Source organism: Apus apus, chromosome 26 (assembly GCF_020740795.1).
Source record: "Apus apus isolate bApuApu2 chromosome 26, bApuApu2.pri.cur, whole genome shotgun sequence".
Taxonomy (NCBI): Eukaryota; Metazoa; Chordata; class Aves; order Apodiformes; family Apodidae; genus Apus; species Apus apus.
Window position 1 is genome coordinate 3,834,878 of NC_067307.1, and position 24,607 is coordinate 3,859,484.

General features: G+C 51.7%; 1 protein-coding gene across 2 annotated transcripts in view; it reads right to left on the reverse strand.

Annotated features, from left to right (window-relative positions):
- The window catches only part of ZMAT4 (zinc finger matrin-type 4), a 55,782-nt gene extending 46,697 nt beyond the window's left edge, over positions 1-9,085 (reverse strand). For both annotated transcript variants that reach the window (XM_051640848.1, XM_051640847.1), the window contains exon 1: positions 9,008-9,085. The gene's annotated coding sequence lies outside the window, so the exon portion shown is untranslated. The remainder of the gene's footprint in view (positions 1-9,007) is intronic.
- Between the last annotated feature and the right edge of the window lie 15,522 nt (positions 9,086-24,607).

Consider the following 24,607-nt stretch of genomic DNA (forward strand, 5'->3'; position numbering starts at 1 on the left):
CAAACCCTCCGTGCCACACGCTGCCTCACGGGGTGACAGAGGAAGGACGCTGTCAAGTTTAAAGGGAGCTACATGGCAATTTTAGGAGTGGCATCATCCCTTCCCTACAAATACAAGTATCTGGTTATACACATTAATTGTTCTAATTATTCACACCACATCGTGTGGCAGGATTTAATTGCAAACGTGCTGAATTGATTAAAAATATATTTTTAAAATGAGATGGATGCATTGTGATTGCTTTCAGGAAGTTTGCAGGAAATCGGTGAAGAGCAACCACATCTCCTGCCTCAGGGCACCAGTTCTGCATCCTGCACACTTCAAGGACGGGGTTGGGCAGTCACTCCAGCGTGGCCGGGCGGCACAGCTCGGCCCCTTAGCAGCAGGGACGGCTCGGATACCTCCCAAAAGAAGGGGCTAAATCAGACCCCTACAGGGCTTCGGCAGAGGCTGCGGTCGGAGATGGAGAGGGTGATGCAGTCAGATGGCAGAGGGGAGGGACTCGCCGGTACCGGGCTGAGCAGGGAGCTGCTACGGGCAAGGAACCCCCGGCCCTGCCATTTTTGCTGCTGGCACCTCCCCTCAGGAGCAGATTCCCGGCGGCCAAGTCCTGGCCCGTTCCGCCCGGGAAGGAATCCTGGCCCAACAGAGCCTGGCCCCAGCTCGCCTCCCTTTTTAAATCTTCGCACCGCTGACACTTCCGCCCTACGGGGCTGCATTTTTGGCAGCTCTCACGGTGCCCCAGCCGCGACCACCGCGGGGCCCCTCGGCACCCCCCAGGCTCGGGGCGCTGGGAGCGCGGGGTGCAGCGCGGAGCCGTGCGGGCCCCCACACTGCGGAGCCAGGGTTACCATGTGATGCTCGTGGTTGCTATGGATACGCAAGAAGAGGCATAAATAGTCTCGGAGCCTGCCGGGAGCCCCGTTCGCTCTGCGGGCCCCCCGGAACCCGGGGGTGCTGCTGCCCTGCCCCGGTGCCGCTCCCGCGGGCAGGAGCAGCCCCCGCGCTGCCTCTCCCTGCCATCGCCATCGGGACGCCGCAGTTATTTTTGGATAAGCAGGACCTACTTTTTCCTGTGGCTCCCTAATAACGTACAAAACCGTAGGAAGCCAGTCAAGCCGAATCCCGTGCCTGCAGCTCGTCCCCTCTGGTGCTTTGCATAATCAGGGCTTGTCATTCCCCATCAGCTTCAGCTCAGAAGCCCGAGAGGCAAAGCCATGTAAGGTGGCAATGAGCTTAGAAGACAACTTCGGAGAACGACTCTGTCCATCACTCAGGGGGATTACTTTAATACTGATAAAAGTCTGCACGGGCCCGTCTAGCTGGGCAAGCTAAAGCACCTCCTAGCCGGGACCAGCCTCAGCAGCACTAACCCCCGATCAGTTTCACATCACTGCTCACTTGCTGACAGCACTAACACTCCCTGCCCAGCAAAGGTTAATGAAGTTAGCGACAGCAGAAGCAGAGATGCTCCTGGTTATCCTCGCTGTCATCTGAGCTCCCGCGGGTGGGCTGAGCTCCTTTCCCCTCCCGTCCACACCTCTGGTATTTGCAGAGCTGCCTCGCTGAGTGCCACCTGGTGAGGATTTATAGGAGTCCAGCTTGCCTCCAGGTAGTCAAGCAGCTACAGCTCTCCTGCTATAGAAGAACTCTTCATAATCAATTAAATTATTTAGAAACAAGACTCTAGGAATGCGAGCAGTTTGTGTCTGTGTCCCCTAGTTAGCATGGCACAGTTAAAACCCTGGCCTAACTTAATTGCACATCCAAATTCCACATTCTCTAAAAAGTAGCAGCAGATTTCATTAAACTTCTGCATATTATCAAATTATCTGTAAATTAGCTTTGTGTGTAACAGCAAACAAGGAGCTTTATCTTATAAATATTTATCATAAAATAATCATAAAATAATATCATAAAATATTTACATCCCTCCAACTGCCTTGCCTTTTTCTTTGTCCATCCATGATTTAAAAAATAAAAAATGCAACCCTTCTTTTATTGCTTTTGCGTTCCTCAAGGAAGGAGAATCTCTCATGCTCATCCACATAGAGCATGCTGGACTTTTATGTCAGACTTGCCTTCTATTTGGGTGCATTTCAGCAAGCTACTCAGATAATTCATGCTTCATTTTCCCCTCTGGAAGAAAAACTACAGGACTATTCTCTCCCCTAATGACTGATGAGCAATGAGAAATGGTCCATCAATGCCCACTGTAGTGCTCCAGCTCCATGTGTGAAAGGGCCTCCAGAAATGCAAACTATTCTGTTGTTGTCAGGGAGAAATTAAACTGCTGATGCAGAATGGCTGAAGTCAGGCATGTTCCAGGCTGGGCAGCAGCTGCTCCTTTCAGAAACTGGAGATCCTCTGACTCCAGGATTTGGAGAGATCTCCCTCCCTCTGCATAGTCTGGGGACTCTTATTCCTCCAGTATTTATTAGACATCCCCTGTAGGACCAAGGAGCAGGAGAAAAGGATTAAAACAAGTCAATGTGTTTCATACAGTATCAGTTAAGTTACTCCTCAGTCATGGCCATCTGGTCAGAGAGGAAAAAAGGCTGAAAAATGCTTTTTGTATATTCTGCAAAACAAAACAAAAAAGTGTGTTTTGGTAGTGGCAGGAAAACATCTCTGAATCGAGTGCACACAGATGCAAAACCTCTAAAAAGCTGCAGACTTCCCCCAAAAAAGCAGACTGAAGAGACACCTCAGTTAAACCCAAAGCGAAGAAGTCAAGACTTCTTTGGGGGTGCAGGATTTCTAGACACAGGAAAGCATCCATCGGGTAACAACAAGTAAAGCATCACCTGGTATAATCAGAGCCAGATGAGAAGGAAGCCTGCATTATATCATGACTTATTCCTGAGAAGCCTGAATGCAATGGGGCTCACCATGACCTGCCTCAGTGGGCAAGGATGGTACCAACAGTCCAATGACCTCTTGAGCACAAACCAGGCCTGACACAACCTGCACTGCAGAAAGCAACAGTGAAACTCCAGAAGAGTTTCATAAATATGAATTAGAGAAGATAACTAAAACTGGCACTGAGAGCTGGGCTCTTTCCTGCCTTGCAACATTATTTCTTGCCTGGTTTTGGAGCCATGCTCTGCAAAGTGGCTCCTCACGTCCCTCTGCCTTCACATCAGCACAGCCTGGGGAAAAGGCAGTAAAAACATCTGACACAGAGAGAATATAACAGGTCTCCACACCCTGCATGGCTCTCACCTCACCAGACTCCTGTGAACTACAGTGATGTGCTTCAAAACTAGAAAAATTAATAATTGCCACAATTAGTAGTATCATGAAGCATCTCTGGCGACAGGAAATAATATTGTCCTAAACTTGTGTCATCACTCAGTATTTTCAAATGAGCAGTTGGATCCACAGTTATTATCTTGACACTTTTACCAGTGACAGTGTAGAGTGGAAAACACAAAAATGAATACCTAGTTCTCACTTTAAGTCAAGCTAAATTCTGCTGCTCTGCACCACGTGCAGTCCCTGAAGCCAGGATTCTGCAATGCCCAAAGAGCAGGCGAGCGTGGATGTGGAAAGCTCTGGTGTGCCCTGGTGCATGGCTAGAGCTGAGAGCAGGTGACACACCCTGGAGCAGGGCATGCCAGAGTGTCCTAAGGCAGCAGCACCAGCTGCAACCCAGATGGAGTGCCAGGGCCTGAGCTGGCTGTGCAGACCCATTCTGCCACCTCCGCAGGGCACAGAGGCCACACCAGTCTCCTCCTCTCTTACTAACACTGCCAGCTCACATGCACTTATTATATTTCAAATAATAGAGGAGCTTGCACAATATCTCATACAAGAGGGTTTTAAATGATTAATTTATGGCTTCATAAGCAGTGGGTGTTCAATTCCATGGTGCTCCTGGGGTCTCTGACAAGGCAGTCCGGGTGCTGCAGATCCAGCACTTGGAGCTTTTCCCATTTCCTTTATGTAGCTTTGAAACCAGTGTATGCCTCGGATTCACAGCTAGCTGCTGGGTGTCATGTCTGTGGCTGTATCCCTCAAGACAACTTTAAATACCAATGTCTCACTTTGCCACCAAGTCCACCCACTGTTTTTAAGCAGCTGGATCAAATTTGGGAGCAGTTTTAAGCTCACAGTGAAGTTTCCTGCATCTCATAGCACCGAGAGATGCTTTTTGAGCACCAGGCATGCAGCTCCATCACACCCAGCTTGTGGGCAGCCAGGGCCTCATTCAGGGACTCTGTGTGATACACACACATGTAATATGTAAGTGATATATAAGCAAGCAGATCAAAGGGGGAGACAGGTGATACCTCCAGGGCTTCAAGTGCAGAGACTAATATACTGAAAAGGTTTATTTATACTCTCCCAACTTGAAGATCTGTTTCATCAACAAACAGGTACTGGCAAGAAGCAGGTCCAAGCTTAACTACATTTTCTACTCCCTTTTCCCTTTAACAAGGCAAAATAAATATATTTCTGCTTTGGAATTAAGAGGAGCAATTTATTCTTCCCTATGGCTTTCCAAATGAAGCTCCTGAAAGCCCCTTTTGAAGCTTCCCAGCTGCATTTCCAGACCTGCTCCCCCTCTGTGCTCTGGAGAAATGGAATTAAACGAGCCCTTTGAAGTGCTGCTGCCCGTGAGCTGCTCTGGGGCGAGCTCTGCTCAGCTTTTTGTTGTGTCCTGGAAGGAGGACAGAGACCAGAGCAACCACAGCAACCACCCCTTGCCTTCACTGTCCTCCCATCCCGCAGGTGCTGAGAGGTGACGGGGCTGGAGCCAATGCACAGCCCAGGTGAGACATGGTGCTCTCACTGCCCACCTACACCACCCTCTCACTCTGAAAGTGATGTCCAGCTCAAGCATAAGCCCCTCCTGCACAAGCATCGCAACCAGCACAAGCATCTCTCTCCTGCCACATCCCCCTCCTCTGCACCCTGCACCTGCCAGTGCAGCTGCGGTGCTGCGCTGCCAGCGACCACCTGCACAGCACCTGCAGGACCACCACCTGGGGTCACACACCCTGCCATGCTCACAGCCTGAAAGACCTCTGATTTGGTGTCACCAGATTTGCAAAGTCTCACAACACCTCCCCAGATCGAACCCTACACATGGGGGCAGGACCCGTCACAGGGTGGACACTGAGCGAGTTCCCCTGCACCGAGGGCCTGGCAGCCAGCGTGGGCAAAGCCACCAGTGTCCCCTGCCAGCACATTAAAGCCCTAAAAGCTGTCAAGCATGGCACAACAGGCAAGTTTTAATATTAAGAATATTCATCTCTAGCCGTTTCTGGTTAATGGAACAAAGCAAACTGTCGAGAAAAATGGGAACATTACAGTAAAAACAACAACAAATTAAACTCTAATGCAATTAAAGAGCAATTAGAGATCTATCCTCTGGGAGCATTTTGGAACTCTGGGTCTTTTTCAAAATCTGATCTCTTTGCAACTTTATTTCTTTTTAATTAATAAATGAAGAATTGGATGGCATGGCTCCCCCTCCCCATTCCCTGCAAAATGCCATCTCCTGCTCTGCAGGAGCAGAAAGTAGCGGCAGGTAGAAGCGTTCACACCTCCAAGCTGAGGAGAAATGCAGCTGTCAGCAGAACGAGGTGCAAAGGCAGGGAGCTCAGAAATTACCGTCTGTGTCTGTGGCAAGGTGACCAGAAATGCAAGGACCCAAATGCTCTTGTGCAAAAGCCAGGCTGAGCATCCATCAGCAGACAGCAGAGCATGAGTGACCCTAGAAAACCCTTTGTTTTCCTACGCACAGCTTTCATAAAAGCCACAGCCAAGAAAAATACCTATTTAATTCCTCCTAACTTTTTAAACTTGGCCATGTACATGCCTATAGATGAGCACCCACTTAACTGAGCCACTCAGGAACGCTGCAGAAGGGAGCAGGATGCCACTGGGCATTGGCCTGGGCTGCAACCCAGCCAGGGCAGAGGGAGCCTTTGGCAGCTCACAGTGACACAGGTGCCCCAGGACCTTCTGCCCAGGCTGTCCCCTCTGCCACCCCAACAGGTCTGAAAAGGAACGTGTAGCATGCCCTTTCCTGGAGAGCAGGAGACATCGAATGTAGTGCCAGCAAAGTACCCAAGGAATTACAGGAGACCTGAAGCAAAGGGACGAAAGTGCATCACTCCTTTCACCCAGGGTCTCCCCAGCCTCATCCATAAGCTGCCTGACAGTCACAGCAGCACCACAGGAAAGCCTGGCCCTGGAGAACCTTTCCTCCATGGATGCAAAGCCAGTCAAAGCTCCCTGCAGATGAGCATATGGCCTGGAGTGGGGGAAAGCCTCCCCCTCCCCAGATTCCTGAAGCTGCTGCTATTCCTGCACTACACATGTCCTGCACTTTTCAGTAAGGGGCCTTTTTTCACACTTTGTAAGGAATAATGAAGTTTCCATATGTCCTGCTACCTCCACAGCAGTCCCTCAGGGAGCTCAGGGGGGGAAGGCACCTGTGCAACGAAGGAAGGTGGGAGCCTTGACCTTCATCTGTTTCTGTACCCAAACCCACACTCGGGAACACCAGCGCCCCTGTTTTGGCCTAGAAATTGGCCCAGTTCCGATCTCTCCAACCAATTCTGGATCTCGAGTCACACCTCTTTCCTTGGGAGCCTAACCCAGATAAAGTGAGACACACAGACCTGACAGCACCAGGGCTACCACTGCAAGGAGCCAGAACCAGCCCCAGGAGCCTGTCCCAAACCCTGCAGCAGTTTCTGACAGGCTTCTGGTAGCCCCATCAGTGTTCCCAGGTAAACCTCCAGGCATGAAGAGGGGGAGTTATGTGGTGCAGAGCCATACCTCGAGCCATAAAGCCTCAGAGAAGGAAAGCTGGGATGCTCACCAGGAGTAAGGTGCTCAGTCAGCAAGAGCCAACTGGCCGCACCAATTCCTTTGCAAACTGGAAGCAGCAAATAAACCAGACCAAGGCAAATATCAGCAAAACATCTCCAAAGCCAGACAGCACCTTCTCAAGAAGGGTTAGTGCTGTAAATAGCTGGGGAGGCCTGGCAGGGGTGCAGCATATGCTCCACAGCACACCTGGGAAAGGGGAAAGGCAGCAGCACTCCTCCTCCTTTGGCCTTCTCAGCACAGGAGAGGGCAGAGCAGGGCAGAAAAGCCTGAGGCAGGAAGGCTGGATGTGGGAGAAAAGTGAAGACAGTGCAACCCAGAGTCAAGGGAAGTGACTTCTGAGACAAGCACACCCAGGTGGGCCAGTTCACAGAAATGTCCTGTGAACTGCTATGTACAGACAACAATTAATGATTTGGGGTGACCTGAAGTGACTATAAATGACCAGATAAAATCCACTGGCCATGTGGGGGGGCTGGAAATCAATCCTACTCCAGCATGTGGCCAGAGGGCAGAATCCTCCCAGGGAAAGGGATGAAGGAGGTGCCAGAGCAGGCGCAGGGCACTGGGATTAGGAGGTTTATAATCGACAAGTCCACACCACTCTGGGAGTAATAAAGGATTCCTGCCTTTCTGTTTCTGATAAAATCAGGGGAAAGACCCATTTTTACTCTAGAAAGCTCCTGTGCTGCCCCTCCCTCCTGTCCCTTCCTACAGTAGATGAGTCACTGTCTAGCAACCTTTATCAAAATACCTCTTACAATATTGTTTATCAAGTCTCTGCCAGTCCCCACCCCACAGTGCAAGAAGCAGCAGGAGATGCTCCAGGTCACTGTCCCTCTCATGTGAAAAGATAAAAGCCCCAAAGCTGAAACTCCTCTGCTCAGCATCCCCTCTCCAGCAGCATGCCCCTGCTCCCCCGAGCTCACCTCTCCTCCCAGAGCTGGTTGGTTGTGTTTTGCAGACAGACTGCATGTGCTCATGAGAGCCAGGAGCACGATCTCATGCTGAAAATCAAAATTGGTGATTTTTAACTGTCTCCTCAAGGCTCTGCAAACCTCGCTCTTCATCCAATACTGCAAGCTAAGGTCACCCCAACATCAGAGGAGGGCAAATGGGGCATGTGGCTGCCTGAAGGGCAGCAGTCGGGGCATGTTTAACACCAGGAACCGAGGGGCCCAGGTCTGGTATCACTAATCAATGGATACGGATCACCAGCCATTCAGGCTGCTCAAGGGTCATTTGCTGGAGATCTTTCTCGCAGCCCTGAACATCAGTCACCCGGTCGTGCTGCATATGGGACAGCTTCTGCTTAGGCTCTCAGACCTAGGGATGACCCAGCTCAACACGTGGGGTCAGGCAGCCCCACGGAGATGCACAGACCGACCCCCCCTCACTGGCGACGAGCAGCCGTGCAGGGGGCAGCCGATTTCCCGCTGGTGCTGCAGTGGTCCGGGTCAGGGCTGTCCCCAGGGACAGCACCCCAGCCCCCTGGGCTCAGCTGCCTCCCTGGAGACGTGCTTTTGCTCTCTAAGCAGTGCTGACTTGGGAAGTTCTCCAAACTTCCCGAACAAGAGAGAGAATAGCCTTGTTTTCCTGCACCTGCAGACATCCGTGCTTGCATCCCGCAGCCCTGGGAGCTCCCTTTCCCACCCTGGGCTGCGGGGACGCCTACACCAAGTCCAATCAGTAAAAGCACCTCGGGTGTCCACAGGCCGCCCGGCACAGGGGCTGCCCTCGCCGGGCTGTGACATCCAGCTCACAGCTGGATGCAGCACTCAGGAAAATCTCCACCGGGAAAATGTCCTAACGCCTGGCAGGGGGCTGGACCACTCGCACAGCGGACACCGGCCACCTCGGACCCCCGCAGTGGGCCCGGGGTGGCCCAGCCGGGGCAGGGACCAGCTCCTCGCACCGGGAGCGGGGCCCGACCCCCGGGCAGGGGCTCCCCCCCGCCCCAGCAGTGCCGCTGGTACCAGAACGGCTCCCGCAGCCCTGCCGCCCCCCCAAGCCGATCCCGGCCAGCGCAACGCATCGCATCGCCTCCCACCGCTCTCCCCCCAGCACTGCTCCCGAGCGGCTCCGGTTTCCCCGCAAACTTTCCTCCAACTCTAATCAACAGATCCAAGCAACAAGCAGGGCGCGGGGCGGGCGGTACCTTGGTGCCTCCGGCCGGGGGGACGCGCCGGGGGCGGCCGAGCTGCTCCAGCGATGCTGCCGGGGAAGGCGCCCACCGGAGCTGCCAGGACGGACCCCCCTCCCCACCGCACGGCTCTGCTCTCCTCTCCCCTCCCCTCCCCAGTAGCTCTTTCAGCAGCCCCGGCCAACTGTGCCGGGCAGGCGCCGGGGATGCTCCGCTGTCTCCAGCTCCACCCCTGGCAGCAGCGATTGGCTCCGCCGGGCTCTGCATGGGCTGCTCGGCCCCAGCCGCTCCCGCCGCATCCAGCCCCTGCCATCGGCAAGAGTCTCCCCGGTACCCATCCCCACGGCCGAGCCAGGCCCCGGGCTGGGGCAGGCTTGGAGGGGCAGGGACGGGAAGAGCCACCCGGTGCAGCCCAAGTCGGAGCCCCCGGGAGGGTTCTTCCTCACTGGGAAAACAGAGGGATGTGCCAATCTGGTTTGCAGGGCAGAGGCTGTGAAGGATATCACAGACTCCAGGGGGAATGTATTGACTTCCAGATTAATATTTTTGCAAATGAAGCACTTATTTTAATACCCTGGATTTATGAGAGAGCACACCCTGCATTGCAGACACCACCTGCACATCACCGAGGGACAGCAGGAGGCAGGACCCCTCGCAGGGACAAAGGGCAGGAACAGCTTCCTCAAAGCAGTGGCCAGAGGAAAGCAGATACCAAAGGGAATGGGACAGGTTCATCTTCAGCTAAAGGACAGACATGGCCTCCCTTGGGCAGGACTGAAGGGATGCAGAAGCCACTTGAATGAGTGCACGAGGGCAGGGGCAGAGGAGGGCAAGGCAATAAACAGGAGGAGGAGAAAGTGCAAAGAGGACCCCTGCAAACCATACATGATGAGGAGACAATCCCCAATGCAGTACCACGAACACATGCCCCAGAGCCTGTAACACACAGCCAGGCTGAAACCAAACTGCTCTCCCTGCTCTGAAACCCAGCCACAGCTGCATCTAGAGAGGGGATTTCCCTTAATTTTTGTGCACAATTCAGAGTTCAGACTGAAAGCCCTAAAAACATGGTGTAGATGAGCCCAACTCCAAACACCTTCCCTCTCCCAAAGCAGAAGAACTTCAGAGGCAATGTCATCTCGCTGCCCTCCTTTCTGAATAATAAGGAGGGCAAAGAGTGGCTGGTGCCGCAGAGGGTTCCTGTCCCAACACCTCATTTGCCAGCACAGGAGCCTTATAGCTTGCAGGGGACCTAGGAAATGGGGACATGATGGAGCAGAGGTTGTGCTCCAAGCCTTGAGAGGTGACATCTCCAGCCTCTGATGCACATGCAAACAGCAAGAGAGAGGCAGCTCATCCAGTCCTGCTCCCCCTCCCGCAGTTCCTGTAACGTCTCTCAGCAGGGACGGGGTGCTGGGTCCCTGCAGGTTAGGGGACACTTCACAAAACTCTTTGCAGCTCAAGGCAATAAGGTGCTGCACCCTGGAGGAACAAGGGGATACTCATCCTGCGTGCTGGGATGTTGAAAGGCTTCTTTGTGTCTTCACTTCCTAAGTCAGGTAAAGCCAAGCAGGCTTCATTTCTGAGCACTTGGCTAATCAAAGCAATTTCAGGCCTCTCACAGAAGAACTCTACTGTCCAGGTATCTCCTTTGCCAGACCCTGATAGAAACGCTGTCTCTTAAGCAATAAGCCTTACTGGCAAGTGTGTGTTGTACACGTGGCTGAGCAATAGAAAAACCTGCCTGATCCCTGGGTGGGGGGTCTCACGGTAGCTGTGGGCAGAGGTCACTAAAGGGGGGTGGTCTGGAGGATCTTCAAGAAGTGAGTCCATTTAGTTTGACTTGTTTCTAGTGAATAGACTTTGCAGACAGTCTCAGAGACAAGTGGCTGGCTGAGCTACACTGCTGCACTTGTGCTACTGGGTATCTGGAGTCTCACCTAGGAGAGATGGACTTTACAACACTCTCCATCACAAAAACATTAGAAGAGAAAAGATTTCACCAGAAACTTTTCAATTTCCAACTTAGTCTGCTTGACAGTAGTTTTACAAACTATCTGAGCTGTGATGTTTCATGATCCTGCTTGGCTGTTTAGCGGTAAAAACAACTGCTAAAGAGCATTTAAGCCATGCATAAAAGCCTTCAAAACTGACACAAACTCCTTCAAGCTCCCACCTGGAGCCCCGGGTACCTCAGTGCTAAAAAGGGCAGATCAGACAATGTTCACAATGATGCAGCTGCTATCAAGGGAAGAGATATTTCCTAAATCTCTTCCTCTCATTTCTTTATGGGTTATATCATTCCCAGGAGCATCCCATTCTCCCCACTAATGGCAGCATCAGCCCAAGCCATGCTGGAAATAACTAAAAAAAATTAGTAAATCCTTTAATTTTTTTTTTACCTTTCACCATCTAGCACCCTCACCCTGTCTGTCACAGAGCATTCCCTGCCTTTCTTTACATTCACGTTTGGCTCCCTGACCCAGTGAGCATTTTGGGACGCTGCCTGTTCCCCATACACCAGAAAGGGACTCAAGGTGTCCCTGAGAGCCTGGCAGTGTCCCTTCGGTACTGGTTCAGTGTGCCAGCACAGCTCCAGGGGGCTGACACAAGGCTCCACAGACAAAAACGTCTCTGAGCAGAACTCTCTTTTGCAGAAAATAATGGCAAGAATGAGTAATTCATTGCTGCCTTCCTTCATGCCAGAAAACAGGCTGACCCATGGCTCTCCCTGATAGACTTGGGCAGCCTTGGTTCTGAACGAAGTGCAGCACTGGAAAATTCAGCTTTTGCTCCATCCCTGCACCCTGCCAGGGCTCAGGAATGTGTTCAATGGACCTGAGCTGGGCTAACTGGAACAACATGAATTGCACCAAAACATGGAGCTGTAAAGCAGCGGCTGTGATTGATTAATCACAGTAGTGAAGCTGAAGGGTTTGATCATTTTCAAAAGCTCTTTAACATCTTATTCTCCAATGAAAGAGAGGTTACCACAGCCACAGAAGAAGGCAGGGCACAATCAGGGCTGGTTCCCCCCTGGAGAGGCTCTAGCCAGGCTGTGCTGTCCTGTTGGTTCCTCTGGGGAGAGGGAGATCAGACACCTGCCCTAGCACCCAGAGGTGTGGAGCTGGCATCCTTCATTCACCTCTTTCAGGTGGATCCCCCTCCACATCAGTCCACTCAAGATACAGGAAGGCATTACTCAGCTCTTGAATATTCTCACTTGCTCAGGGCTGTCAAACATTATGCTGGTCCAGCCTAAAGCACATTTAACAGACACTTGGCATTTCATGTTTCCAGACTGGTGCAGTTACCTGGAGTCCTGCAACAATTTTGCAGTGCTGAACAGGCTGCAGGGATGGAACACAAATGCAAGAGCTCCAGAGAAGGGAGAGGTACAGACTCAAGGTGTGGGAATTAAACCTGCACCCTTCCCCTTTCTCTCAGTAGAGAGGACAAGCCACTTGCTCTTCCAGCCTCCCCAGAGCTGATCACTCTCACACAGCCAGGGATGAGGGACAGTCCCCAAGCAGAAGGGTGAGGGGTGACCCCAGACCTGGGAGCAGGAGGCAGGACCCCCTTGGCACCCACGTGCACAGGCGTCGCCGACAGGCTGGGCACTGGGATGCTCTGCTCTGGGCTTTCACCTGCCAGAAATGGAAACCAGATTTTTCCCAATGAAACCAGGGTCTGACTGTCTGCAACTAATCCACTGCTTTGCTGTGACATCCAGCTCCTGAGGCACTGCAGAGCTCAGTGAATAATTATAAAAATCTCCAGAAATAAACAAGAATTTTGTCACAGCTGCAGGCACAGCTCCACGTTGCTTTGCTGCACCATTGCTTTGGTTCTCCTTCATGCTCAGACCACACATCAGCACTGGGGCAAGCATGGAAGTGCAACTTGTGGCACAATATGGCCAGAGGATAAATGATAACTGGGCCCTGCAGGACTATTGATCTGCCTGTGCTGTAAAACCTCAGCTTACCCCTCTCTTCCCCAGGGAGCTAAAAAAGAAACCCACTGTCTTCAAAGCCATTTTCTTAATTAGCAATCACAGCACAGGTCAAAGGGCAAGGCAAAGGACATGCGTGGAAGGGGAATAAGCTAAGTAAAATTAGTACTTGAGCATTTCCCAAGGCCCAGGCAGGCCCAGCTCTTGTGCACATTCACAGCTCAGTGCCTGCACATCAGAGCATGTCAAAGGACACTGCAAAATCCACCCAAGCACATCATAACCAAGACTAGCAGGGTGTAGGTCACCTTGTCAGACAGAGGGGGAGTGCTGGTAGTAGCTGCACTTTCAAAATCTACTTTCTATCACATTCCAGTAAAACAATTGACACTTGGTGAATGCCACACTGTCCAGGGGACAAAGGGCATTGTTCCAGACCTTTCCCTGAAATGCCACTAATCGGATGTCAGCCTATGCGTTCAGAGTGAATTCTGGAGAGAGGAGAGATGATGCTCTACTGTGCAATGCAGCAACATCTGGTGTTCCTCTCGGCATTTGCTATTTCCCTTCCCTCCCTTGGGTAATGCTGCGTTATCCACGTTCCATTTTCTGAGCTGGCAGCCATGGGGGAGCAAAGAGGAGAAGAAACTGTAAGGAAAGGCACAGTCACCCGCACCTTGTTTATGAGACATCTTTGCAGCAAACTCTGCCTGAACTGGGACCTCGTTTCCAATGAGACGTGGGAGAAACAAAGCTGCCAGCAGCTTCCACCTGGTATGCCACCGGTGCAGGAGGCTGCAGGCAGGTGGAAGCTGCTGTCAGCTCTGCCAACACTTCTCTCCCAAATCTAATTCCCTTTTCCGATTAGAGCTGAGATTGCAGACTGAAGGAGAACCCAAAGCAGCACCGGCTCAGGGAGTGGCAGCTGCTCAGAGTGTCTGTAAAAAGGAGACACAAGGAAAAACGTTATCCTAATTGTACTGCCCCTGTTGCCCATCTCGTTCAGCAGCAGAGGATCTGCCCTGGGAGAAAGCACCCTTTGTCATGGCAGTGAGAGGCTGGGGCTCCAGGACCAGCACACTCCAGCTCTCCAGACAAGCCCCAGCTGTTCCCATGAAAAGAGCTGTGTCTTGACCAGGTGCTTTATGCTCATCCCACAAAAGGCTCTTCCTGCCCTGCTGCTCCGCAGCCACTCCCAGCTTTTCCCTGGCAGAGCTACTCTGCTGGAGCCTGTGGTCTCCCCTAGTTTCCTCAGGCTCAGCAAGGAGCCCACGCTGCATGCACCCAGCCCTCCTTGAACCTGGGCAGCCCCTGCTCCTTTGACATGGCAATGACACAGATTCTCTTCTGAGGCATTGGTGCCCTTTAGACTTCTCCATTCCCAACAGTCAGCAGGGAAATGAGAGCAGGCAGCAGCAGGTTTTTCACAAAACAAAGTTTCCTGAGCATGTTTAAAGCTCTGCGTGCTGCTTCGCTGAGCATCCCGGGTCCTTCTCCCAGCTCGTGCTGTTTGAAACAATCTGAACTAGTGGCTGACCCTGTCTCCCTCGCACTGTTAAACATGCCTGCGGGATGTCCCTAGAGAGGTTACTTTGATTTCCTTACCTCATCCTCAACTGCAGTTTTTAATCCTCAGGATAACAAAAGACTGAACTGTAGCCACCTTCCAGGATCTCAGACTCTGGCACAGCATCTTTAGCTCTGTGCATAAGAACTGCAGCACCCAGGGAGCTTAAACAAAGAGCCCCAGGCAGTCCCAGCCTGAAACACTGGGAACAATGCCATCGCTCACAGACAGGGGAAGATGTTTGGAAATGCAATTTCCGAGGTCACCTTTTATCATCCAGGCAAACCACAAGCGCCCTGTAGAGCAGCCTTTGTCAGCCAAAGCCAGTGCTGGGGACTTCCCACAACTGCAGATCAGCAGGTCCCCACATTTTCAACAGGTCCTCTCCCACCTCCCCTCCACACGTCCTGGCAGCTGAGCCTCGGACAAGATGGAAGGGGGCAGATGCCCACCAGGACTCTGCAAGGCATTTCAGGCCTGTCCCTAAGGACTGGAGAGGCCTCAGACCACTAATCTCAGAGGCTAAAATAATTTTATGCTTTCTTCTGAGAAATCCTTCAGCAAAGCCTGGAAGATGCATCAAGCCCAGACAGAGACTTATCTCCCCTGTGGTTATCCTGATGCCCGACTGCCAGCACACAGACATGCAATTTGTGCCTCACTAGGCAAAGCCTAGTGAAGTGTTTCACTTGACAACAAGGAGCGTTTCTCTGAGTGCTGCCACCTCAACTGACCCCAGCACAATGTCACAGCTCCCCCAGTCCCTGCCAACACCCACCCCTGCCGCTGCCTGCAGCGCTCTCCAGCAATTGTCACCTCCCTGCCAGTTCTGCCAGCTCCTTGTGCACTGTGTAACATCCAGCAGTCCTTCATTGCTCCCTCTTTTTGCTGCTTCAGAAAGCCTGGAGTTTCTCCCACCCTCTCTTACAGCAGACAAGCACAAAAGCTGCCCTCATGCCAGGAGCCATGGGGTGGGCAGCTGAGCTCTGGCACAGACATGGACCCCCTCAAGCAGAAAACTGGCAGAAAGTTTGGCTCCTGCACAGGGAAAATGTGGACCTCAGCCCAGGCTGAGCTGCATCTCAGAAGCTTGTAAATAAACAGCCTTGCTTGGCCTGCAGCTCATTAAGTATTGCTAACACCCCAGTATTTCCTCTGGCTTAGAGACATGGAGACCATCTCTCTGCCCACACCTCCAGCACTAATCTAGAATTAGAGTGATAATGCACAGAGAGGAACAGATGTGGCTGTCAAAGAAGTCCCTGAAGGGAAGAGAGGTGAGTAACAAACCCATACCTGTCAAAGTATCCTGAAAACTTCCTGATGGCTGAGACCAGGATGGCATGAGGAGAGAGTGGGTGGGAGCTGGGCAAAGGCTCCAGCCCCGAGCACGGAGGCAGAGGTGTGCCCAGCTCACACTCCCTGCTCTGCTTCCCCTTTCGTGGCACAAGGAGCAGCTGGTAGCTGGGGCAGCCAGGCCAGTGGCTGTGGGTGCTCTCCCAGGACAGCCCAGGGTGCTGGGACATGCAGCCCTGTTGGGCAGGCACCCACCAAGCCCTCCTCCCCAGGCAGAGGGAACCTGCTCATCCTGGCTGCTCCAGACCTGGCAGGACAGGGATGCCTGGGTGCTGATCACCTGCATGGACCCCAGTTCCCCCACACTGGTCCCAGCACGCCGGCTGTGGTGCTGCTGGAGCATCCCCTGCAGTGGCTGAGCAGTGCTGGCTCGGAAAGGAGGTGGGGCAGCCTGGCTAGGAAGGGAGCAGGTCACATCCCACAGCTCTGCCCTCATGTCCTCCTGTGCAGACCCGACCGCAGCTCCGTGGCCCCTTTGTCCCTGGGTTCTCTGAGCCCTGTGCTCCCTGCTCTGCTGCAGCTCCCTAAGCAGCCACACAGACACCTGCTCCTCTGTCCCTCCCGGGCAGACTCAAGCATTTACCAAGTTTGTCCCCATGTATCAGTGGCTGAAGATGCTTGCTGCTGTCTGACACTATTTGAAGCAGTGGACCAGGGCTCTCCAGCTCCATGGGCATGGGATGGACACACCAGCAAACAGCCCAGTCCCAAGACATAAGTTAACAACAGGCTGTCAGGTACTGTTTGTCACTACTAGTTTATCAGAAGGGCCACTTTGATTGGTTTCAATGCCTGTTCTCAGGGACACTGAGAAAAAGAGTGCTTGGGTCGATCCATTCTTTTTACCTGAGACCTGCTCCTGCCCTGTGCTATGCACTGGCTCCTGGTAGGTCCCAGTGGACACAAGCAGGACAGCACTCCCCAAAGCCTAGGACGGTGACAGGCTGCAGGGGATGTCCAAAGCAATCCCCCACGGCAGGTCCAGAGGGTGGTACTTTGGTCAGAGCAGACAGTTTGCACCTGTCTGCATATGACCAGGGAGAAGATTTCCCTCCCAGAAGCAAAGTACTTTCTCTGCTTTGGACCCTACGATACATGTGGCACCAGGGGTAATATCCATACCCACCCTAGCCCAATTTGCAGGGTTCTGTTTGTCTGCCTTGCTAAAAATAGATTCAAGCACTGTTGAGCAAGGATGAATGACTTTTCTAATTATACCACCATCAGCTGGTGACAAGGGAACGATACTGTGCAGACGTCTGAGCCCACTCACCCAATGCATGGCTGGATTGCTCCATACAGAACAGACCCACAACCCATCTCACAATCCCAAGGAATATCAAGTCATGAGTGCAATAAAGAAAAAAAATTAGAATCTTAATATTCAATAAGACACATCTGGAAAGCTTATCTACTCCAAGTTACTAGAAGGAATCCTGTCAGGTTTGGGTGGCATCTCACCCAGCTGCATTTCCACATAAACATTGTATGTGATTTGTACCACCTCAAGTACCACTCCTGAGTATAGGGAAGACCTGTTTCATACCAGTGTCCCAACTAAGCCTTGATTTTAAATTGGCTTGCCTTATCTACTAGGCAACTGCTTGCTTTGTCCTAAGGGAAAAGAGCGTTTTTCACATGCCTGCACCAGCCAGGCTGCAGCAAGACTGGTCCCTGCACCTACACAGCTGCTCATGTTTCACCAGCCCGTGGCAGCACTCGCAGACCTGAGCTATAAAACCGCTTGTCCTTTGTCCAAACGGTCCTTTCCCACGTGACCTGCAAACAGTGCACACAAGAACTTTTGTAGAAGGGCTCGTACTTCAAAAAAGCTAATAATAGGAAAGCACATCTTGCAACACCAGGTAGTCTCAGCTCACCTTCTGCATTTCAAGTTTTCCCAATTATGACAGCATGAACAAAATGCAGTTTTGGAGGGGAATATAGTATTTTTGTGCCAAAATAACTCAGCTCTTCATTTTCTAAATGGTTGATGGATATGGCAAAAAAATGTTCTCTCCTGAGAACATGGCAGGTGCATAATTTGCCTGGGAAAATTACTGGAAAACTTCGCAGCCAAGGAGAGCACTCCATTCAGGGACTGAAGGTTTCCATCTGCAGGTCCCCAGGGATGTGGCAGGGGCAGACAACCCAGCTTCACTACGCTGTCTGGGATTCTCTTCCCGCTGTGCTAGAGGTGTCAGGAACAGCAGGGAGGGAAGGGACCAGACAAGTTATTTTGCCCAGTCACTTGGAAACAACACGAGCCGCTTCTTGCGGCAGAGATCCTGCCCTTCGTGGGTCTCATGCAATAGCAATTCTCTCAGTTCCACGTGGCACCACCCTCGCTCCTACAGCTCAGGCTAAAGGAACTGCTAGGGCTTCGGGATGCCGGCACAGGGAAGTGGTGGCTCTGGTCCACGCTCCCGCGGGCGTGGCCCTGCCAGCACCCTGCGAGTGACACCTGCAGGGCAGAGCAGCCGCTGTGACACCAGGGGGGCCGGCACAGCTGGGGGGAGCTGCGCTGCTCGGGCTGCTCGGCCGGCGAGCGCAGGGGCCATCCCACCGCCCCCTCACACCTTCCCCGGGAAGATGCTACGCCGAGGGGGCTCAGCCCCCACCGCCCTATGGCACCTCCTGTGCTCCGGCTCCAAAGCGTCCTTTCTTTCCTGTTCCACTGCCGACCTTGTCAGAGTGACCCAGAAACCACTGCCGCTATTTTTAGAGGGTTAACAAACACCTCTAGGAAAAAAAAAAATCCACTGGCACATGACTCCCTCTCAGTCCAACACTCCACAAACACCCACAGCACCAGACCAGAGGCTGCAGAGATGAAATGCCAACCGATGAACTCCCATCTCCCCTCACCCACCTGCCCAGAGTGAACAAACACAAGAAAACAACTAACCTTCTCTTCGGTTGCCAAGGTTTCTCATTTTTATGTATAACTATGTGTATTTATAGTGCCCCTTGCTTTCAAAAATGAGCAAAGGGAACAGCAGATAACATAGCCCTGGCAGAATTGTTTCTCAACAGAATGTTTTTCAGTTTTCCACAAGGCGTCAGCAGCTCTTTAAAGTCTTTTTATTACATTCTGTGTTAGATGCAAAATCACATTTCAAAGACACTTTAACTTTGAAAAAAAAAACAAAAAACCGCACACCAAAATGCAGATTCTGTGCTGTGCCACCTGCAAACAGCAGAGACACGACCCAAATTAGAGAGAAACTTCTAACAGAGGGAAGGAGCTTTGCAGAGGAGACGGGGCCATTTAAAACACTTTAGGAATAAAAGGTCACAGGGAAATCACTGCCTTCCTAATAACAGCATTTCCTCTAGTGTTACCATGCTTCAACCCAAGTTCCTAATTTAAATTGTCATTAAGCCTTGCTGCAGGCCCCATAACTTAATGACTTTCGGTGTGATAGCCTGTTCTCCACTAAGAGGATGAAGAGCATGTTCCTGATGGAGACAGAGTGAGGAGAAAGAACACATGGAGCTAAATAAGGATCAAAATCACAGCACGCCTCAGGAGCTGGACTGTCTTTTTCACAGGATTTTAATTCAATGTACTATAACCACATGACAAGCTTTTATTCTTGTCTGAGCTTGTGGCTGTCCCAAGAGACATGGGAAGAGCACGGATGCTCCAGCACCGTATCCCAGCTACACTTCAAGCTTTGCAGGGATGGATGACCTGATCCTGACTGGCTTTGAGGAGGTGCTGTAGATCACTCCAAAGAAGCTGGCCCTCATGTTCCAGGAAAAGGCAAGAGACTCCAGGGGAGCAGGGTGCTCAACTCACCAACTCAGGTTTTCTGTTAGATGTTGAATTCAACCAGCAAAGCTTCAATTATTTTTTTGTTCCTCTCTAATTAGTTTATTAGACCACAAATTACAAATGAAAAGTCTTCTCATCTCCATTCCTTCCAGCAGAGACTGCTATAAGTTTCTGGACTGACTTTTATCTTTTTTTTTCTTTCTTTCTTTTTTTTAACTATGAAAAGCTTTAACAGCCACAAGCAATTAGTGAAATGAATAAAGAAACAGCTTGTATGTCCAGATTGGTTATGCCATGAAGAGGCACCATCCTCCTAATTGGACCGGAATGGAAGATTTTGCCTGCTGCACCTGATACTGCAAAAAGGAGATGTGCAAAATTCAAAAGCAATTCCTCACCAGCATCACAATGCTCTCAACATAGATCATTGTACACGTTATTATCTGGGCAGAGAACACGCAAAGAGCTGCTTCCAGCACTTTGACTTACTCTTTTTAAAATGCAGTATTTAAGACAAACGACTCTTGCCAAGAATCTCCCAAGAACTGCAATTGAAAGAGGCCTAAGCTGAGGGAAGGACTCTGGGCTCTGTTGGAGCAGGACGGGGACACTCGCCGGTCCCGTTGCAGCTCCTGGCAGAGCCGCTCCGGGCACCCGAAACGGCGGCGGACGGGACCGGACAGGAGGGGACAGGAGGGGACAGGAGGGGACGGGACAGGAGGGGACGGGAGGGGACAGGACGGCTCCGCTCCCCCGATCCCGCCCGTTCCCGAGCCAAACACGCCCTCCCGCGGCGGCTCCACGGAGCAAAGTATTTTGCAGCAGCTGCGGGGCTGGGACCCCCCGGGCACTGCTGGGGGGTGGGTGAGGGCAGAGCCGCCCCCGGACCCGGTACCCCCTGGGAGCAATGTATCCTGCTGAATCCCGGGGGGAAGGAGCTTCCCGGACCCTGCGGGGGTCCCCAGGGCGGCTGAAGCCCCCCCCGCCCCCACAATCCGGGCAGCCCTGTCAGCAGGAGGCACCACAACCTAAAGGAAGCGGCATGGATGGAAAATCTCCGCTCCCACCGGGAGGTGCTGCTTCCCGGGGGATGCAGACCCGACCCCAGGGGAGCGGGCCCGTCCTTCGCGTGCGGCCCCGCAGCCCCCCCGGCACCTGCCCCGGGTCCCTCCTGGTGCCCCAGGGCAGCCTTGCAAGGTGATACGGCAAACTCATAAAAGTTACAAATCAAGTTTCCAGTCTCTTTGCTAAAGTCCTTAAACAGATCCCTCCGGCGGGATTTGTGAGAGCCGGGGGTGCCGGGCAGAGAGGTGTGAGCATCAAAGTCGCAGCTGCACAACGGACCCGCGTCAAAAGCTGCAGCATAATTAAGGGCAAACCACATTTGACTGCTCATATACTTTCCTTCTGTTAAAGAATTCCTCCTCCTACGTGACTTAAACAGGGAAAACTGCATTTTGGAGGGTCAAGCATAAACCAGAGCGTTTGGGGCATTCTGCTGCAGTTCAGCAGCTGCGTGCAGCTCACTCACAACCCAGCATCTGCTCCCAGTCAGCAGCACCCCGCCAGGCTGGGACAAGTGGCTCCAGGATCACTCTGTCACAGTGTGCAGCCCCAGCATCCCCCCTGCTTTTTCTCATCATGGGCACTGCAGGAGGAGCTCCTCTTTTTCATAAAGTAAGGTGATCTGCAGGGAATTTATTTTGGACTCCATCCCAAAGCTGAAAGCAGGAGCAGATCAAATTTTGTACCCCTCTGAAAGACACAACAGTGCTTTTCTGAGACCAAACTGAATAAATTGTAATATCTGCAGGCAAACAATGAACCTCGTTCATATTTTACGCACTGCTGTCTCTTTTCCCTTTAATTCGGTCATGTAATTGCAGACCATTTGGTTTTTAGAATGTAATCTGATATTTTGTGCAAAACTGATAGAAGCATCTGCCATTAAGTCCCTTTTACTTTGAGGAAGCAGTTCAGGTATTATGAGATGTATATCAAAGAGCAGGACCTCTGGGTTCCCAGCTAGAGCTGAGCTATTCTGCCAGAAGGAGCAGGGACCTTGTTCAGATGGGGAAGGGCATTTGTGTGCCTGCCTGGGTAAGCAGAGGATGTCCTTCTGCTTTCTAGAAGTCTCTCAGCCTCTACCGAACATGAACAACAGGAGCCACACAAGTGGTACAAGGGCCCTTAGGAGAAGCCACAGCAAGACAGAATTACTGTAGACAGAGAAGGATTAATCACAGAGAATGAGGAGCTTCAAGGGTCCTATGTGGCTCCAGAAATGTGCTATAGGGATTTTGGAAGTGACTCAAGTTCTCAGTTGGACCAATCTGTCTGCTCCTGCTGTATATCTGTTATCAGACTTACTATTTCATCCCTGAGCTGAAATGGCTCCCACTAGAACAGGTAGCTCTCAGCCACACTAACCATGCAGTCACAACACAATTCCTTCTGCTTCATCCCCACTTCAGCCATAGCAGCATGGAAGAGCTTGCAAGGCCACTCTCTAACCCAGAGCACTGAGAGCTGAGTTAACACCAAACCCTCTGCACTGCTTGGCTGCAGGTTTACTGGACCAGGCACAGTACAGGTGCTTTGGCTCAAATACCTGTTAAGGTATTTAAACACAGAATAAGTCCCTACTTCCCTTAAAATCCCACCCTGGAGACATCATTCCTTACCCTTCCTTGCTCTCCTTTCCCCTCCTTTCCCCCTATTTACCTTCTTTGACCTTCCTTTCCTCTTTTTCATTTCCTTAGCCCTCCTTCCCCCTTCCTTTATCTTAGACATGAGGAGGAAATTCGTCATTATGAGGGTGGTGAGACACTGGAACACATTGCCCAGAGAAGTTGTGGAAGCCTCATCCCTGGAAGTGTTCAAGGGCAGGCTGGATGGGGCTCTGAGCAACCCGGTCTAGTGGGTGGTGTCCCTGCCCATGCAGGGGGTTGGATCTACATGATCTTCAAGGTTCCTTCCAGAGCAACCCACTCTATGATTCTATGACCACTGAAGCAAAAGTGTGGAAACATGAAACTGGGTTTCAGTTCTCCCATTTACAGCCTTCACAATCTTGCACATTTTCTGAGAAGGCAAGCACCAGTTTCACAAGAGTGGAAAAGTATTTTGAGAACAGAGGTCAGAAGAAACAATGCAAAACTTTACAGTCATGAACAGAACAAAAATCCACAGCCCATGCTGAGCTGGGACTTGCACAGCCATTCCATCAAGCAGAGAAACAATAGCTTGTAACTTGCCAGCACAGTACAAATTCCAGACTGCCACCTGGGAACAGTCACTGTGCCAACTGTGAACAGCTACAGAGTGAGGTTTATCCACCCAAAACTTCCACCAGCTGCCTGGGAGAACAAGAACACGGCACAGCTTCCTGCTGTGGAAGGGAAGGGGCAAAGACAATGGCCACTCTTAGGTTTGTTATTTGGTCATCTCCAGTCATATGCTCTGGGTTGCAGGAGCTGTACTGGGACAAAATGGGAATTCCTCCTCAGCTAAATGAGGAGGCTGTGCCTTGTGTTGGGGTGGCACCTTGTGTACTCCTCTGTCCCTACCTCTGCAGACACTGCTATCCAAGTAAACAAGGCATGGTTTCACTGTCCTAAGTACAGAAATATCCCTATCCTGGGGACTCTGCATCCTAGTAGACATGTCAAAGATGCATCCACAGCAAGATTAGGTACTGACTCCATGCTGGACAGGATGGAAGCCCACCTTTTGCTTCCATCCAAGATAAAGTGCAGAGCCACCACTGAAGGCTTAGAGGTGATGCTGCATTGCTTTCAGACACCAGACAATCCTGTCCCAAACCCCTCAGTATCTGGTGAACTTCCTGGAGCCCTGACTCACAGCATGGCTGTACCAGCTTTGTGTAGGATGCAGGCACACTCCTCAGCCATTGCTTCTACCAGGAAAAACACTCTAGCTCCTTCTTCAGCCCTTCCTGTGGCTTGATCCTGATTTTACTACAAATTGGAAGTCTGTCTGTCATCCCAGCCTTGCAGGTGGGGCTTTCACACCTCAGCAGAAAGGTCATAAATAGGATCATGTGCAGGGCACGTTGGGTTTGGTTACTGGTGATGCACATCGCAGCTTTGGGAAGTCCTTGGAAGCATGGTGTCCATATTGCAGTTGAGCTTTATATCCAGGAGAACAATACTTTGTTATAGAAGGGCTTTGCTCTCCCAGCCACACCAGTAATTCTCAGCAGCTTTTTCCTGAGCTCTTTTCTGGCTCTCCACATTGACCCATTGTCTATTGTTGCACATCTGTCAAGCGCAACAAGGAGAGCTGTATGCAGCTTCATCCACTGCAAGGGAGTGTCTTTATGCATTGAAATGTCAGTGCTCTGCTCTCTTAACCCCTAGAGTGCCATGCACAGAAATACCAGGGTAAGACCTGCAGAGTGGTTTTCCACTGCAGAGCATCCCCTTGACCCAGCCCCAGGCTCAGCCTGGGGTTTCACCACGTCCTCAAGCCCCTGGTTGTCAGTGCAATGCTGGAGATGAACTTGTGCAATCAGCTACTCTGGTAGACCCAGGGGGCTCTGCCTCATCTATAGTAAGCAGTTTTCAGGGAGGGAATTATGAAGAAGCAGTAAGACTCCAACAGCGAGTGAAACCCTAACAGAAGTTAACAGAGCCCCTCTATGCCAAGCAACACTGCAGTCCCAAGGGCATGGTCACTCTTCTTGATTCAAGCAGGACCTTGACATTCAGCCACTTAAAACAAGGAGGTACAAAGCCCTCACCAGCAACACTAGTACAGCTAGGACACTTGTACCATTCCTGTCTCACAGCTGGACCCCAGGCTACACCTGCCAGAGCCCCTGCCCCACAGCAGCACAGACAACAGCAGCAGGAACCCAACCCACCTTGGTTGGTGATGGACCCAAGAGAGTTCGTTTATTCCAAAACTGAGGCTGTTTTATAAGAAGCAAAA